Source organism: Pongo pygmaeus, chromosome 16 (assembly GCF_028885625.2).
Source record: "Pongo pygmaeus isolate AG05252 chromosome 16, NHGRI_mPonPyg2-v2.0_pri, whole genome shotgun sequence".
NCBI classification, from domain to species: Eukaryota; Metazoa; Chordata; class Mammalia; order Primates; family Hominidae; genus Pongo; species Pongo pygmaeus.
In genome coordinates this window covers 20,640,341-20,658,237 of record NC_072389.2, presented here as the reverse complement: position 1 = coordinate 20,658,237, position 17,897 = coordinate 20,640,341, and the positions used below count along the sequence as shown (strand labels likewise).

Sequence of the window (17,897 nt, the reverse complement as noted above, 5' to 3'; positions counted from 1 at the left end):
TGTGATTAAAACAGGTAACATGAACTCTGACTTTAAAATGTATTGTAGACACAAATGCTCTAAGCTAGGAAAGGTTTTCCACATCCACAGTCAACGATGGGAACCTTTCATTCCTCAGAAATAAGCCCTTTTTAGGTCATCAAAAAAGAGTACAACTGCTGCAGCTCCTGATGCAATATCTTCATGAGCCCAGAGCACATACAAATCCTAAGGGAACCACCATAATACAGCGCTAATTCTTGGCACTGGAACAGATGAAACACACTCTGTCCTGCACATACCTGCCAGAGGAGGCCACTTTCCTCTTCTGTGAGATTTAAAAAGCTCCCCCAAAAGGTTATTACTCCCATCACCAACACACAGAAAATGGAGGAAAGGCTGTTTCCAGTTCTCGGCCTTTAAACAACTCTAAATGTCAGTACTCATAGTGGCATATTACAAAGTAATAAACAGTGCACACTTGGGGGCAAACTACATATTGAGCTAATGAAGAGCTCACTGTGATTAAGATTAGATCAAACAACAGTAGAACATAGGCAAATTTTGTCTCAATTCTGTAGTGAATATACATGCTGCAATAACATTAAAGAAGCATGGCAGCCTATTCCAAACCAACGAGAACAATTTTCTGCAAAGAGTGGGTCTTTGTGTGTTTGAACTCCCACCACATAAGGGCAAACTCGATATGCATGCTAATGACCTACAATTATGAAATTAAAAAAGAAAAATGCTAAAGGATGCCAGAGTGAACATCAGTGAGAGCCACAGAGACCCACTCTCTTTTAACTTTTTACAAATAAACTTAAACTATAAATTAGAAACACAAATAATCATGAGTGACTCTAACATTCAAATGAAGTAAATGAATTGTGTAGGAGATTAACCCCATAACTTGGTTTCTTATTTAAAAATTTCTTGAGCAGCTCTTTGATGACAGTGATGTTTATCTCCTTCTTCTCAGCAGCCAAGCCCAGCAAAAGAATGGCACACAGCAGTTGCTGCCCAAGCCTGGGTGCTCCTGGTGGTCCTGCACGATTGGCTGTGTGGTAGGGTTGTCATAGAGAGGACCCTCCCTGGCCTCTCCTTGAGCAGAGGAGGTGAGGCTCACTTCACAAAGATCTTTGGAGAGAGGGAGGCGGAGATCTGAGCACAGTGGGAGAACCCCTCTTCCTGCCTGCCCACCCCGCCTGAGGGCTCTACTCACCACCCTGCTTGTCTGCAGCCCCAAGTTCCTGGGGGGCTGGGGCTCCTGGACCGGGCTCATCAGCAGGGTTCTGGGCAGCAGCCAGGAATTTTCTGTGACCATTGTTGTAGTTGCTATAAGCCGCAATACCATCTGCTGCAGCTCCAGCAGCTTCACCTGGAGGGAGGGGTGCTCAGCTGTCATGCCGCTGCCTGCACCCACCCTCACACCCACCCCACCCCCACCCCCACCCCCACAGAGATGTTGCACACCCTACCTTCATCTCCTCCCTGTCCTGGGCCAGCCTGATGATGTCCTCCTCCCAGTGCCGCATCTTTGGCACTGCCCCCTGGCTCTGTTAAAACGTGATGGATTTTCCTGCAAGAAGACAGGGCTCAGATGCTGGGGTCCCTCTGACGGCCCTGCAGCTCCCCCTGTGGTGCCCTGGCCTCCCACTCACTGATGGCATCTCTCTCGCCAGTAGTGGATGAAGCGAAGTTCTTGTTTGTTCACCAGCTCACTCAGGTCTGCCTTCTCCTCCAGGTGGTCCATAAAGCCGCTCTGGAGCCAAAATATTGCGGTCACATCTCGGCAGCGACCTGCCCTCAGGTGGCATTTTCAAGTCATGGAGAAGGTGGAGGTGAGTCCTGGCATGGGCCAGCTTCTCCATGACTTCCTGCAGGGCCCAGTGGGTCTCCCCACTCACAGACTTGCCCCCAGTCCCTGGGGCTGGGACCACTGCCTCTGGCTCCTTCAGGGCAGGGGCCACCGGGTGAGCCAGGCACTGGCAGCACACCCTCTGCTTTTTCACCTGCTCTTGTAACCGTGCTTGCTCCTCCTGGACACTGGCTCCAGCGGACTTGAAAATCGCCACCTGAGGGCAAGACATGAGCATTCTTGTAGGGGCATACACACAGCAAATGGGGCAGAGAGGTGGAGTGCAGCCCCTTCCCTTGGGGCCTCAGAGAGTACACATTTGTTACGGGTGAAATGGTGTCTGACCACTGGCTCCCAGAAGGGGTGAGGGTCCAGAGAAACCAGAATGCAGGGAAACTAAGAGCATAAAGGGGTCTTGGAGGGACCACAGAGGAAGGTGGCAAAATGGGTGCAGGGGGAGTCAGGCTCACCATGGCCTCCCTGCCCTCCAGGTCCTCTGAGATGCTTGGCATGGGCCGAGGTGCCTCCTCCTCCTCACTGTCCAGATGTCCTCCTCCATCTCCTGTGGGGGGTGGCCAGAGGGGTCTTCAGACAACCCAACAAGGGAGGTACTGTGGGCCCACCTCTGCCTCCACCCTCACTGTGTAACCCTGAGCCAGCCCCTTCCCAGAGAGGAATGAGCTGCTCTTCTTTATTTGTACTTTTAAGAATCAAAATCTTGCTATTCCACCCAGGCACACTCCCACTACTGGTCGATGTGGGAGTTCTGACCTGCTCTCTTTCTGACCTGGGCCAGTTCAGCCATCCTTAGGCAACTTGGTGGCCCCCTGCTCACAGGAGGTCAACACACTGATGCCGAACTTAGTGCAGGCACCCGGTCGGCATAATGACCAGCTGTTCTAAAGGTCTCTTCCAACTCCTCAATCCTATGCTGCTAACAGTCCCCCCTTCCTCCTGGGGCTCTCTCCTCTTCCTCTGAGCGGTCTCCCATACCTTCCCCAGGGAGAGCCATGAGGCTCAGCTGGGTTGTTAGCTGCTGGTTCTGCTGGCTGGTAGCTTCCAGGTGCTCCTAAGGGGACAGGAAAGAGTGAGAAGGGATGGAGTTTGCCAGGTCATCCCCTTCACGGCCCTGTCCTCCACAGCTCCCTCCCCTGGGTCTCCTGCAACTTTTGGCAGGCCATCTCGGCCACCGCTTTGCCCCAAGCTTCCTGCTGCTGCAGCTGGTTCATGAGCTGGGTCTGCTGCAGTCACTGCCTGGGCAGTGCCTCCTTCTCAGAGGTCAGCTGCTGATAGGCGGCCACCTGCTGCTGATAGGTGGCCACGTACTGCTGCAGGTGACCCAGGTAATGGTCTGGCTGCTGCTGCAGACTCTGAGCCTCTTGGCTCTTCAGCTCCACCTGCAGGAAGATCCTGGGCGTGAGAGCACGTGGTGGCTGGTTTCCAGATTCTGGGCCCATTAGTGGGGTAGCGAGGGCACTGTGGGGCTCTGTCACCTGCCCAGGCCCCTGGCCCCTTGCTCCAGGCCTAAGTGACTGCCTCCCTTTCCTAGAACCCCATGCCTCCTTCCCCAGCCTCAAATCTCATACCCTCTTCTCATTTAATCCTCAGCACCTCTGTAAGGAAAATGCTAACTTCCCTTTGAAGTTAAAGAAACAGACTTTGAGATGAAAAGTACTTGAATGGTGAACCATTCCAGTGGAACCAGGCTGGAATCCAGTTTTAATCTAAGGAGTCTTTTTGTTTTGTTTTGAGACAAGAGTGTCACTCTGTGGCCCAGGCTGGAGTGCAGTGGTGCAATCTCAGCTCACTGCAACCTCCACCCCCTGAGCTCAAGCGATTCTCATGCCTCAGCCTCCTGAGTAGGTGGAATTACAGGCATGTGCCACAATGCCCTGCTAATATTTATTTTATTTTTTTGTAATTTTAGTAGACATGAGGTTTTACCATGTTGGCCAGGCTGATCTCAAACTCCCGACCTCAAGTGATTCTCCTGCCTCAGTCTCCCAAAGTGCTGGGATTATAGGCATGAGCCACTGCACCTGGCATAAGGAGCCTGTTATACCACCGTCTCTTCCCCTGTGATTGGGGGCTCCATGCCTCTAGCTGGGATGATGATGTCCAGACCTGAGAGGAGCCCAGGGCTACCCACCTCTAAAAGTCAGAGGGCAGGAAGCAAGAAACAGTCACAGTACTGCTCTGGAGAGTGCTGGGGTCACCTGCCCCCAGGCTGGAGCTGCCCCTGGCTTGGCACCTCCCCTCCCCAGAGGCTGCTGCCCGCCTCACAGCCCTTCTTGGATGGGGTGGAGGTTTCTTTCTCCTTCACCTCACCAAGCTTCTCCTGTAGCTCCTTTACTTGCTGCTTCAACTGCAGTGCGCTCTTGTGCTCATTGTTCTGGACATAGAGAAGCAATCAGCAGCCACCCACTGCAGCTGGAAACCCCAGAACTTGGTGTCTGCCTCCCATGGCACCAGGAAGGGTGGAGGCAGGTTAGAAAAATCATCCCCTCTTTCCCACAGCCACCTGGCTCACAGGTGCCCTTAGAAGTAACATTTCACATGAGGGCTACACTGCCCCATTTTAGAGGTGGGGAAACAAAGGCCCGGAGGGCTAGGGAGGAGGGCAGGCTCCCCCGGTGGGGCAACGCACCAGCTCCTCAAAGATGCTCTGTGGCTTGGCCAGCTGCTGAAGCCTCTCCTGCTGCTCCTCAAGCCTCTCCTCCTGCTTCCGAAGCCTCTCTTCCTGCACCTGAATCCTCTCTTCTTGTCCCCGGTTCAGGAGGCTTATGCGCTGATTGTTTTTGACTTGGGCCTGGAGCTCTCCTGCCACTCTCTCTAGTTCCTTCCTCAGGTGCTGCAGCTCCACCTTGGAGGACATTGCTGGGGGCTCTGGGGGCTCTGGGGGCAGGGGTTCAGCTGAGAAAGGAAGCAGATAATAAGGGCCTCTGGATTCTCAAAAAAACAAAACAAAACAAAAACCCTCCTCTTGGTGCACAGCTCCTCTCAGACTCCCCAAACTTGGCCTCACTGCTTATGATTCCACGCACCGGGATGGTAGCCAGTCTTCCAAACCAGTTTCAAAAAAAGAGCACTGCGGGTGACTGACAGTGGGCCCTCCTTGCTGATGGGGACACTGAGACACTGAGACTTATTGAGATGACAAGACTTGCCATCTCCTGGCACAGACCTCTTTCCCTCTGCCTCAAAGCCCTTGCATCCACCTACCTCCCTGGGGCATTCTAAGACACCCTCACAGCCCTCTGATGCCAATCCTGCTCCCAGGTCATGCCAGCCCCATCTTACCCATCTGGTTTTTCAGTTTGGACAAGCTCCTCTCCAGCTTCTCTATCCGACGCATATCATTCTTCTTTTCATTCTTTAATGTGCAAACCTGCCGAAAGCACAAGGGGAAAGGGCCCTGGAGAGAGGGGCTGGTGGCTGGACAGGCTGCCATCTCCCTCTCTGCCCCCACCTCCACAAAGCCCAGACCCATGACCACCTCTGGCTGTACTATTGCCATTTTAAAGATGCCCAGAAAGATCCAGTGACCTATCTAAGGTGGGGGTGCTGAAGGGTCAGATCTCACCTCCTGCGACATTTTTCTCATCCTCTGCTGCCACCGGGCCCTCTCTCCTTTTAGATGTTGCACACACTCGTCTCTTTCTAATTGGGCTTGTTTAAATGACTCCTTCAACTGCAAGAATGGGCACAGAAGTTAGGAAGGGCTGTCACTGGTCCTCTCCTGCTCCTGGCCACCTGGGGTCATCTTCCTTCCACATCCATCCCTCAGAAAACCTCACCTGTGTCACCTGCGCTTTCAGCAGTGCCTGCTCCTGGATGGAGTGCTCTAACTTCCACTCCATACGTGCTTTACTGTGGCTGGAAAACTGGATGGTGAAGAGTGACCAGTTTCAATCTGGTGAGCCCGGGCCATTCCACACAGTGCCCCTTAAAAGGGCTAGGGCTAGGCCCAATATACAACTTGCTCAGTAAAGATCAAGGCATTTCCAAGCCCGTGGTCTGGTTTTTAAAAGAACTCAGTAAAGTTGGAAGGGACAGGGAATGAGATTGAATTTATAGCTGGCTAACAGAGGCCCAGAGAGATCAGATAATATTGCTATTGTTATTACTGTTATTATTACCACTGTTTGAACCTTTGTGGAATGCTTCACCAGGTACAATGCTAACAATCCCGTTTAATCCTCACAACCACCATAGGAGACAGTTACTATGATTACCTCTTTTGTATAGATGAAAAAACATGGAGTATTTGAGGTTAAGTGCTTGCCTGAGTTCACTTAGGCAGAGCTGGGATATAAACACCCAGGTCTATCCAATTCTCTAAGCCCATTTTTCTTGCTGGGGATGGGGGCACAGATAGGAAGGGGAAAATTAATCTTTTGGTCACTTTTTGAAAGGATGATACATTCGCATAGTCCAAAACTCAGAAGGTACAGAAGGGAAGTATCTCCCAGCCAACTTGTTGCTCTCTCCTGAATTTTTTATGAATGCTTGCAGACATGTTTTATGTATATTATCATAGTATGTACACAAACACACACATGCACACATTTCCTCTTTCTATAGAAATGGTAAAATACTAGAAGTACTCTTCTGTACCTTCACAGTACAAGTACCCAATACCCCACCTAGGACTTGCCCAAGACCACAGCCAGGTAAGGGCGGGGCAGGCACTTGGCCTCCAAGCTCTGCGTCCAGTGCTCACTCCACACAGTGCCCCTCAACTCACACACAGCAGCTGACTCAGCCCCAAGCTGCCACTAAAAACCTTTTAAAAAAGCAGCAAGAAATGGCCATGCTGCCTTCTGGGCAGGACACTCCATCCTGCAGAAGGGACCTTTAGGCTCACTCCTCCATCTGTGAAGCCAGGCTCCCAGGGGATGGGGCAGGTGGTTGGACTCACCTGGTTTGCCTTCTTCTTCTGTATGGTGGTGACAGCAGAGAGAGCCTGCTCTAACTCTCTTTTACGCTGCAATGAATGTTGCAGGTGGATAGCCAGATCCTTTGACTCTTCTGTAATGAGAGAGTTGAGATGGGTCCCAAAGGACTCCCCCTGAAGACCTGTCAAAGTGCCAGGTTGAAGGATGACAGGGTGCCCAGATTCTCACCTTCAAAGTATCTGAGAGAACGTTTCATGTGGTACAGGTGTGTATTTAGCTTCCCTTTCTGTATGTTCAATGTCTGGATTTGAACCTTTGGGAGAAAAGCCAAGCAAGTGCTGAAAGAGAAGGAAAGAAACATTCTCCGGAGGACAGGAGGAAACTTCACACCCTCCACTCACCTCTAGCTCCCTTTCGGCTTTCTGTTTCTTGTTGTTTGCTTTCTTTTCCTGTAGGAAGAGGAAGACAGAGCTCTCACCAGGGAGAGGCAGAGATGGCACAGCAAGAGACATGCACCCAGAATGCCACCAATGCCCCAGGACAGGCCCACCCATGGGACCAGGTTATCAGGGGCCCTGTGGGGATGGGGTGGAATCTGAGGAGTGAGCCTTCTTCCCCAGGCTGGGAGTAGGTGAGACGAGACTGGGGCCTCTATGTCTGAGTGCCCCCCAAACCCTGCAGTCATCTCGTGAGCAAACAAAGAAATCACGTTACTTCTTCCAGCTGATGTTTCACTTGTTTCTTCTGTTGTTTCTGTGGGGAAAGTCAAATTAAGGTGATGGAGGGTGGCCCCCTCAACTCTATTCCCCAGACCAGGAAGCGGTAGGCAGGGGCCAGGAATGGATTTTCAAGGCAAAGTTCTCAGACATAATGGGAACACGAACTGGTAAACTCTCCTCAAGCTCCCAAGGACAGAGGATTTGGGTCTTTGTTGGCTTTTGCCCACAGCCACAGAACTCAAAGTCTGAATCTGGAATCTCTTGAGAGGACAGCAACATAAACCTCTAGAGACGGAGTTTCAGAAAGGCCCCTCCTTCTGGCAGCTTGTGATTTAGAAAAGTGGGTTCATTCAATAAACATGTACTGAGCACGTACAGGCCAGGTATGGTTCTTCACAGCAGATATAGGATGGAAAAGGACAGACAGGAGCCCTTGGCCCTGAGGTTTCCTTTCTAGTGGGCCTTTAAATCTCAGACTCAAGAGCTAACAGAGACCTTTGATACTCACTACCTCCTCTGGAAACATGAGCCTAAAAAGGAGAGGTGGCTTGTTGAGAATCAAAGAGCAAATTAGGGACTGAGTCATGGCAGAAATACAGGGCCCCTGATAACCAGTCAGGCTACCAATTCCCCGAGAGGCAACAACCCCAGGGCTTGTGTAGCAAGGACTCGAGCACAGGTGTCTGGAGAGGAGAGAGTTGGCAAAGAGGGCAGCAAAAGAAGAGCCATGCTGCATGCTCTGGGGTCCCTCCAGGTGAGGCCTGGGCACCCCAGCTCCCTATTTGTCCTGGGCACCAGGGGCCCCCAGCCCCTTTCTTCAGGGCCCCAAGGGGAAACTGGAGCCCAGGATTGGCAGTGTGGAATCAGGGGACCCCAGTGGACTCTTACCAAAGCTTTGATGGTGTTCTTCAGTTGACTGATTTTTACGGACCTTGAATCCAGGACTACTGCTAGTTCTTGGCATGGGCTCTGAGGCACATGCAGAGAGGAAGAGGTGGAGGAGGAGTTGGGGGAGAGGTAGAGAGAATAATCATTAGGGCTGGGGTGTGTGTGGGCTGTCTCAGCTGGCAGAGGGGCACCCAGTCCCACCTGGAGGAGGAGGTTGGAGGGTTGACCTGAAGGGTCACAGCACCTGTGCCCAGAGCCTCTTACCTCCAGATCCTTCAGGGTAGCAGATGATGTAGGGCCTTCCCTGTGGAAATCTCTTGCTGACTACAAGAGAAGAGAGCGCATATGGAGATGTTCTGTCCCCCACAGTGTCTGAGTCCTCTGACTTCCTTTCTTCCCCATCAACTGGCAACATTTTCTTTTCTGCCTGTCTTGGATCCTTTGTCCCATAACTCCTTTATGCTAACTTCTCTCATGGTTCTTATCTCCCCACCATCCCATCCTGGGGCCCTTTCAGTGATTCCTGATGGCAAGTGACTGTTCTCATTGTCCTGGCTTCCCCTTGAGACTGGGGATGAGGAAACTCAAACAGCAATGACCATATCCTGGGTGTCCTGAGTGTTTACAGCAGGCCATGTACTAGGGATTAACATAAAAACAACAATAACAAATCTCATTTAAACTTCACAAGTGGAAGTCAAACAGTATCACCTCTGTTATACAGATGTGAAAAGAGAGGCCCAATTAGGTCAAGCATCTTGCCCTAAATCATAGCCCTAGCAGAGCAGATGGAGAGGCAGGATTCAAACCCAGAATTCCTTTTTTTCTTTTTTTTGAGACAGAGTCTTGCTCTGTCACCAGGCTGGAGTGCAGTGGCACAATCTTGGCTACTGGAAGCTCCACCTCCCAGGTTCACACCATTCTCTTGCCTCAGCCTTCTGAGTAGCTGGGACTACAGGCACATGCCACCATGCTTGGCTAATTTTTTTGTATTTTTAGTAGAGACAGGGTTTCACCGTGTTAACCAGGATGGTCTGGATCTCCTGACCTCATGATCTGCCTGCCTTGGCCTCCCAAATTTCTAGGATTACAGGCATGGGCCACCACACCCAGCTAAAGCCAGAATTCTTAACCAGTACCCAGCAGTCCATCTACAATCTTAAAAATTACCCTCTATTGCCCCTTGGCCCCCCTGTCCCCAGAAGCCTGGCCAGCCAAGACTCACATCCCCAGGTGACTGGCAACCACCAGAAGTGGCTGTCTCAGGGATACTGCCATTTGTTTTCCTGTTCCTGTTCACTCCTGCTGGAACTCTAGGGCTGTTTTTCTGCCAATATTCTTTTAACTGTTGGAAAGAAGAGCAGTAATACTCATGAGAACTGTCAGCCCCTACAGCCACATCCTCCTTTACAGTTTTTACAAAATACACTTACACACCATCTGATTTAATGATGCCAACAACAGTACAAGGTGTTGTCACACTCACTTAGTGACTGAGAGGGATTGATATCATGGCTAGAAAAAAAAAAGAAAAAGGCAATACTGGAACTTTGAAACTCAGTCTTCTGACTCCAAGCTCTGAGGTTTTGCCAAGAATCAGCAGCTGGCAGGGACCAAACCCAGAGGCAGAGGTAGAAAAGTAAACATTAAGTAGGCAGGAACTGTATGCCATGTGGTTTAGAGTCATACATCCTCACACATCTGTTAGTGTGAAGAAGTGCACCAGTACCCCTCAAACTTTTATATCAATGTGTCCTCATGGCAGAAGGCAGCCTTTCTCTTAAATCAGAATTTATCAGAAAGAGGACAACCCAAGCCTCATTTCAGAGAGAAGTCTGGTATGCTCTTAGAAACCTAAGTGACTGTCATCCCTAAGTACATTCATGTTATTTCTCTTGATCTCAAGAGAATCAAGGGAAACTGATGCTTCAGAAAGATGTCCCACATTTATCCTGTGGCACTCAAAGTGCCCAAGGTTGAGATAATATGAGGAAGATTCAAGGTGTCAAGTTCAGTTTCCCAAGATCTATTCCACAGAAGATGAGCGAATCTCACTTCAGAGACCACTGACTGAAGGGCAGTCTGGTCCCAGAACCATGGAGAATGAGAATATGAGGTGGAGAACTCAGAAAAAAATGTTAAAATCTCTCTGGAAAGTAGAAGCCTGGGAGAAAACCAAACCAAACCCATTCTCTCATTGCCACCCAGAGATACTGTCAACGTTTTGAGTTCACGGGGGAAGTGTAGGATTTTCCCACCATCAACATCTGTAAGGGAGTGAGGCAGCCTGAAACCGCTTGCTCCTAGGTCCCAGTCTCCATTCCCCTTCCAGCTGGAAATTTGTGCTGTGACCAGAGGAACCAGAAATGGGGTGAGAATGCTTAGGGGACTGGGTCATAAGATCAAAGGCCAGTCTTGCAGTAATGACAGTTACAGGTGGACTGTGACATCACTACATTCCACTCCTCCTGGTGGGGGGAGGGACCATGTCAGCACCATGTCCAAGTCGCCGCTCCATGATGGGGGAGGGAAGTACAGGGTTGGGACTCAGCTCCTTGGAGATGCCAGCACAAAGAACCCAGGGAGGTCGACCTTGAGGCAACAGGAGGGGAGGGCAGAGTCTGCAGCAGGGAGTCCCAGCAGTCACCAGACCAAAGGGGGTGGGGCCTGGATCCTTGGAGATGAGAGTCCAAAGAGCCCAGGGAGATCAAGCTTGGGGCAGCAGGAGATGAAGGCCCAGTAATGGAGTGGGAAGCCCCAAGAGTCACCCACCCAATTCACCCTGGGGTGATTGGTGAGGGCAAGGACTGGGCTGTTTGCTGAAGGGGTGGGGCTGACTGACAAAACTTTGGTGGGGGTAGCCCAGAGGCACCGGGGTTGGGGGGCCCAGTCCAGTGTGCTTCAGGAGTTGTATGGACTCTGGCAGGGGTCTTGTCATCAGAGGGGATCTGTGGCTGGTTTGAGGGGCTATGACCTAGTGCGTTTTTACCTTTTTCTTGGCTGCCGCCAATTTGTTCTGTTGAGTTTCTTCTGCCATCGCAGGGTGGGTAGGGAGGCAGGGTTGGGGCCACGTCAGCGAAATCCCAGTGAGCACTAATCAACACCTCCAGTCACCTACCAGGCAGCTGTGTGACTGAGCCAGAGGAGGCGTAACCAGGGCCCCAGTAGAATGTGGAATAGGGGTGTGGCCTTAATGCTCCAAGCCCATTGGTCAATGAGAAAGATGAAAGGGAAAGGGGGTGTGGCCAGACAGCAGTGTGTCCAGAGAGAACTGTGGCTCACAAGGAAAGCTGCCCATGCAACCGCTGTCCCCACCCACTCTAAGAGAGGGGAGAGGCCTCCCACTCTGGAAGAGAAGAGGGGCCGGCTTTTGCTTTAAAAGCTTTCAAACTTTAAAAAATATATGTGTGTATACTTTATATATATGTGTGTCCGTGTGTGTGTATCTATGTTTTTCTCCATAGCTGTCTTCATTATCCAGCTTCTATGCAAGGTCTATGATTTTGGCCTACAGTTTTCATCTTTGATTACAGTACAAAAATTACCAGTATTACCTTAACTGAGATACAGATCCTATAAAAATGGAAAACCCATAGCATGCTTGATGATTAATGAGGCAGACTATATTATCCAACATTCTAATAAGATAAAATAATCACAATGATTTCTCTTTTTTGGAAAAATGTTTCTCTTATTCTCCTACGTTTTTGTTAAGATTTTTTTTCTTAAACATGTCTAATATCTGTAAGAACACAAAGCTTTTGGGCTGGGCGCAGTGGCTCATGCCTGTAATTCTGGGACTTTGAGAGCCCAAGGTGGGTGGATCATGAGGTCAGGAGATCGAGACCATCCTGGCTAACGCAGTGAAACCCCATCTGTACTAAAAATACAAAAATGTCCGGACATGGTGGCAGACATCTGTAGTCTCAGCTACTTGGGAGGCTAAGGCAGGAGAATGACATGAACCCCCGAGGTGGAGCTTGCAGTGAGCCAAGATCATGCCACTGCACTCCAGCCTGGGCTACAGAGCAAGACTCTATCTCAATAAATAAATAAATAAATTCATTAATTAATTAAAATAAAAAATTAATAGTAAGAGCAATGTGAACAAAAGATGCAATGAAATAATTTAGAAAGTACAAGCTATTAAAAAGTAGATTTTAAAACTTGTGCAATGAAGTCAAACAGCACCCAACGAAAACGTATACCCTTACATGTTTGTTTAAAAAGCAATTTAAATTACATTGATCCACTAAACTAGGAAAAGCAAAACAAACAAAAAGGGGGAAATAATTAAGACATAAGGAAAAAGTAAAAAAGAAAAACCACTAGATTTAAAAAATAAAACTAAAGGAGAATTCTTTCAAAAGACTGAGATTAAAACAGTCAAGCCTCTGATAAGTAATCAAGATAAAGAAAACTTTGAAGAGAAAAAGGCATATAGCCACATGTGAATATGATGCAAAAAGTGAAAACTTTGCACATCTTTACAACACCTTAGAAGTGTGGATGACATGTTCATTTTTTTTTTTTTCTCAGACAGAGTCTCGCTCTGTCACCCACGCTGGAGTGCAGTGGCACGACAAGCTCCACCTCCCGGGTTCACGCCATTCTCCTGCCTCAACCTCCCGAGTAGCTGGGGCTACAGGTGCCCGCCACCACGCCTGGCTAATTTTTTGTATTTTGGCTTAGTAGAGATGGGGCATCACCATGTTAGCCAGGATGGTCTCGATCTCCTGCCCTCGTGATCCACCAGCCTCGGCCTCCCAAAGTGCTGGGATTACAGGCATGAGCCATCGCACCCGGCCAAAGTGTTCATTTTTTTTTTTTAAGAATCTACAGTTATGAAAACTAACTGAAGTAGTGGAAAATCTGGGGACCAATACGCAGAAGAAGGAAAAAGACAAAGACTCATCCTCCATATTGGACACTTATTTAAACCAGAATTTGTCAGCCTCAGCAATATTGATATATTGGGCCAGATAATTCTTTGTGGAGGGTTCTCCTGGTGTGTTGTCGGACATTTAGTAACATTCCCTCTACCCACAGAATGCCAATAAGACCTCCCGACCATGACCAGTTGTGACCACAAAAATGTCTCCAGATATTTCCAAACGTCCCATAGGAGGCAAAATACTCCTGCCATTGAAAATTACTGTGTAAACCAGATCTACATCCTAGATCTTAGAAAAAAGATGTAAAGCTTCCCAACTCAGCCCTGCATAGCCTTGATACTGAAATGAAATAACAGCCTTAAAGGAAGCAAACAAAACTATAATCTTATTTAATACAGAAGTAAAAATGCAAAAATAAAATATTACCATAGCCATTCTAACAGTGTTTACTATAGGAATGCAAAGATAATTCAAAATTAGGAAAACTTCATCAGGCAATTCACAAATTATATTTCTACATATAATTGAAGGCACAATCATGACAAACAAAGTAGCTCTATATGCATTAGGTCCATGATCTATTCGGTGAAAAACACAAGTTGCAGATGTCTTACAGAAGGAAAACTTAACACTGAACACATATTTTCACCATTTACTCTTTGTCCTGAGGCTCCAATAGAAATACAGTGAAGAATAAACATTGTATGAGCACACAATTACAAAAAAGGAATGGGGTTACCAACAGAAGAGAATTCATCTTCATTAGACAATGACAGTAAATGGAAAATGGTTAATTAATGGAGCAAAGCAAACAAAGGTGGAGGTCAGGAGGATACTGAGAACAACGAGGCTAATTTGTCCCACAGCAACCTGGAAATGATCTAGACTCAGACACGAGGTACCCCCGAGAGTGGGACTGATAGGCAAGACTGAAAACAGAGATTAACCAAAAGCCCAGACAGAGAACACGTTTTCCAGGCCCTGAAACACACTGCTGGCCCCATCTCCTTAAACAGAACCCAAGCAAACATATCTACCTCAGGCAAGAGAATGTAGATTTTACATCCAGAGGAATGGAGTAGTTCCAGCCATCATTTATGATTGCACCAGGAGATAAGATAGAGGGATGGAGGATAACAATTAGGAATCAGCATACATTCCTCCTAAAAGCTATCAGTTGACAAGTCTTTGCCACAAAGAACTCCCAATCAATTTTTATTTATTTTTACTTTTATTTTTATTTATTTATTTTTTTGAGACAGGGTCTTGCTCTTTCACCCAGGCTGGAATGCAGGAATGCAGTGGCATGGTCACAGCTCACTGCAGCCTCAATCTCCTGGGCTCAAGCAATCCTCCTGCCTCAGCCTCCCAAGTAGCTGAGACTGCAGATGGGTGTCACCACACTTAGCTATTTTTTTTTTTGGTAAAGATGGGGTCTCACTATGTTGCCCAAACTAGTATTGAGCTCCTGGGCTCAAGAGATCCTCCCACTTCGGTCTCCCAAAGCACTGAGATTATAGGTGTGAGTCACCACACCCCACCTCCCAGTCTTTTAGTACCTCTCTCAAATATGAATGAACAAATAAAGAATGAAAAAAAGACTACAGGTCAGGCACGGTGGCTCATGTCTGTAATCCCAGCACTTTGGGAGGCTGAGGTGGGTGGATCACCTGAGGTTGGGAGTTCCAGACCAGACTGACCAACATGGAGAAATCCCATCTCTACTAAAAATACACAAATTAGCTGGGCATGGTAGCACATGCCTGTAATCTCAGCTACTTGGGAGGCTGAGGCAGGAGAACTGCTTGAACCTGGGAGGCAGAGGTTGTGGTGAGCCGAGATCACATCATTGTACTCCAGCCTAGGCAACAAGAACAAAACTGGGTCTCAAAAAAAAAAAAAAAAGACTACAAATGATAAGCAACATAGAATAGATATTTAAGGAAAGGCTTTAAAAAGAAAAATAAGACCAGAATAAACTAAGAAAAAAATTATTAAAGAACAAAGAGATGCCAGGGAGAAGACAGAGTATCAAAATCACTTCATAAGGACACTTGTGAATATATTACATGTATAAAACAAAACAGAATATGAATAAGAAATAATCAGAGAAGAAAAAGTTCTTAGAACTCATGCTTCATCTTGGGAGTTGGTCGCCAATGAGCCATACCTCCTGTCATCATGTCCTTAGACAGGCCCATCCATAGTCAATCTGGGTTGGCCCCAACACTCACTTTAACCTATAGCATGTCGTAGAAATGACACTGGAGCTGTTCCAGGTCTAAGCCTTAAGAACCTCTGGCAGCTTCATTTCTGTGCTTCTGGAAGCCAAACATAAGAATTGACTACCCTCTTGGAGAAAGAAAAGCCACATGAAGAGACCCGAGACGATGAGATGTTATGCAGAGAGAAAGGCCACATCAAGAAACACCAAGGCAGCAGACCTGTGGGTGAAGAAGCCATCTCAGACATTCGACTACAGCTGAGCATCCAGATGACCAGTCCCTGACACTGTCTAACTGCACAGTGAGAGCTGCCAAATGAGACCAGAAGAAAAACTGTCCAGCTAGCCCCAGTTAATCCATACAGTAGTGACAGATAGACAGATGTGTAGTTTTATGCCATTAAGTTTTGAGAAAATTGGTTAAGCAACAATAAATAACCAAAACAAAACTTAAAGTTATTACAGTCCAAATAAAATTTCCTGAAAGTCAAAAGATAAGAAAATATTCCAGAACTTTAAATTTAAAAAAAAATTAGAAATAACTTGAAATACAAGACTCAAGACATGAGGTCCAAAATCCAATTAATAGACACTTCAAAATGAACAAATAAAATGGAAAAGAGAAAGTTAACACCAAAAATATGACAAGATTCAAGACTCCAACTTTGAAAGAGCCTATCCATAGGCCTGTTCATTTGGTGTACCCAGCACAATGAATGAAAAAAGACCCACACTAAGTACATTGTTGTGCTATTTCAGCTCACCAAGGAAAGGACAAATTCCTAAAAGCTTCCAGGGAGAAAGTCATGCATAAACAAGTGAAACTCAGGATGGCATGAGGTTTCACCACCACGACTGGTTAGAAGACAAAAGCACAGACTTTGAAATTCTAAGGTAAAATTATCCTCAACCTAGAAATACATAATCAAGCAAACTATCAATCAAGTGTGAGGATAGAATATGAGAGACGTGAATACTGATGGGGATGTGGTATGCAGCAGGCACTGTTCTAAATGGTTTACATGTACCAACCCAATTAAGAAACTTAAAGTACACACACCACACACACACACACACACACACACACACACACACACACACTGTTCTAAATGGTTTACATGTACCAACCCAATTAAGAAACTTAAAGTACACACACCACACACACACGCACACACACACACACACACACAGTTCTTCCTGCTAATCACTTTACAATGAAACAACCAAGTAGCTAACCCAGAGCCCACAAAGGCAGAGTAAAAATTCTAACACTTGGTAAAATAAAAATGCACATATACCCTGTGACCTAAAAAAAAAATGCTTAAGTATTCAAAGACAGACAGCAATTACAGCTACTGAGAACATCATTGTAAGCAAACTGAGGCAGAGAAAACAAAGGTGCTAATGAGGGTTTGAACCACCTAACCTGCGGAAACCAACTGGATGCTTTCCTAGGTTCCGAGCTGGCATTGTCTTTCAGAATGATCTAGAAGAGGTCACATGACACTGTTACAAAGGATCTGGAGAAAGGGACCCTTGCTTTATCACTCCGGTGCTCCAGTCATGCTTCATATTTTCACTTCTTACACTCTTTCACATGAAGTCAATTTGCAGACTTCCATCAAGCACTTAGATAGCTTTTTGTAATGTTCATGACAAGTTCTGGATGTTATCTCTGCACTTTTGACAAATTCTTAGCAGTTAACTTACAAGGCAGTTAACATTTTTGTTCAAACACAGTATAGCTAGAACAGGGTCATATACTCAATAAAACAAATATTTACCAAGCATTCATTGAGTGGAAGATAAAATGCACAAAGCATAATTATAAAATATTCTCCCCTGCCATGATACAACAAAATTTTTAAAGGCTTACGGAATATAGCATAACATGACCAAAGCAAAAACAGTAAGGACTAAAGAAGGGAGGAAGGGAAAATATCAGCATGAACTGAATATGACCCAGAAGAGGCTTGATGGTCAGACATGTAAAGATGTTTTGGGTAGGGTTAAGGGGTGGAAGTCAGGGGCACAGGTCAGAGGCACATTCTACAAGGGAAAAACAGCTGATACAGAAGCCTGAAAGGTAAAGTGGGCAGAGCACCTGTACAGGACTCTTACCTGCCGCAGAAAGGTTACAATGCACCTTACCAGAACACAGCAGCACACAGCCAGGCCTGGGGCAGAGGGATCACTCAAACAGCACCAGAGGCTGCATTCCTACTTTTCTTCTGTCAACAAGTCCATTTTCATTGTTAGTTTCTCCTTCAACACAAACATAAAAACAATTGGCTGAACACACGGGAACAAGGAAAATCTGACTGAAGAATGAGACATTAAAACTTAAGGGCCTTGGGTCCTGGTGCGGTGGCTCATGCCTGGAATCCCAGCACTTTGGGAGGCAGAGGTGGGTCATTTGAGGTCAGGAGTTCA

At 47.3% G+C, this 17,897-nt stretch overlaps 1 protein-coding gene and 1 pseudogene across 1 annotated transcript in view; one reads left to right on the top strand and one right to left on the bottom strand.

Moving 5' to 3' along the window:
• Positions 1-17,897, top strand: part of LOC134738364 (putative GED domain-containing protein DNM1P46) — an 88,028-nt gene that overhangs the window by 6,864 nt on the left and 63,267 nt on the right. The gene's annotated exons all lie outside the window — the stretch shown is intronic.
• Positions 382-11,565, bottom strand: LOC134738354 (golgin subfamily A member 8M-like; annotated as a pseudogene).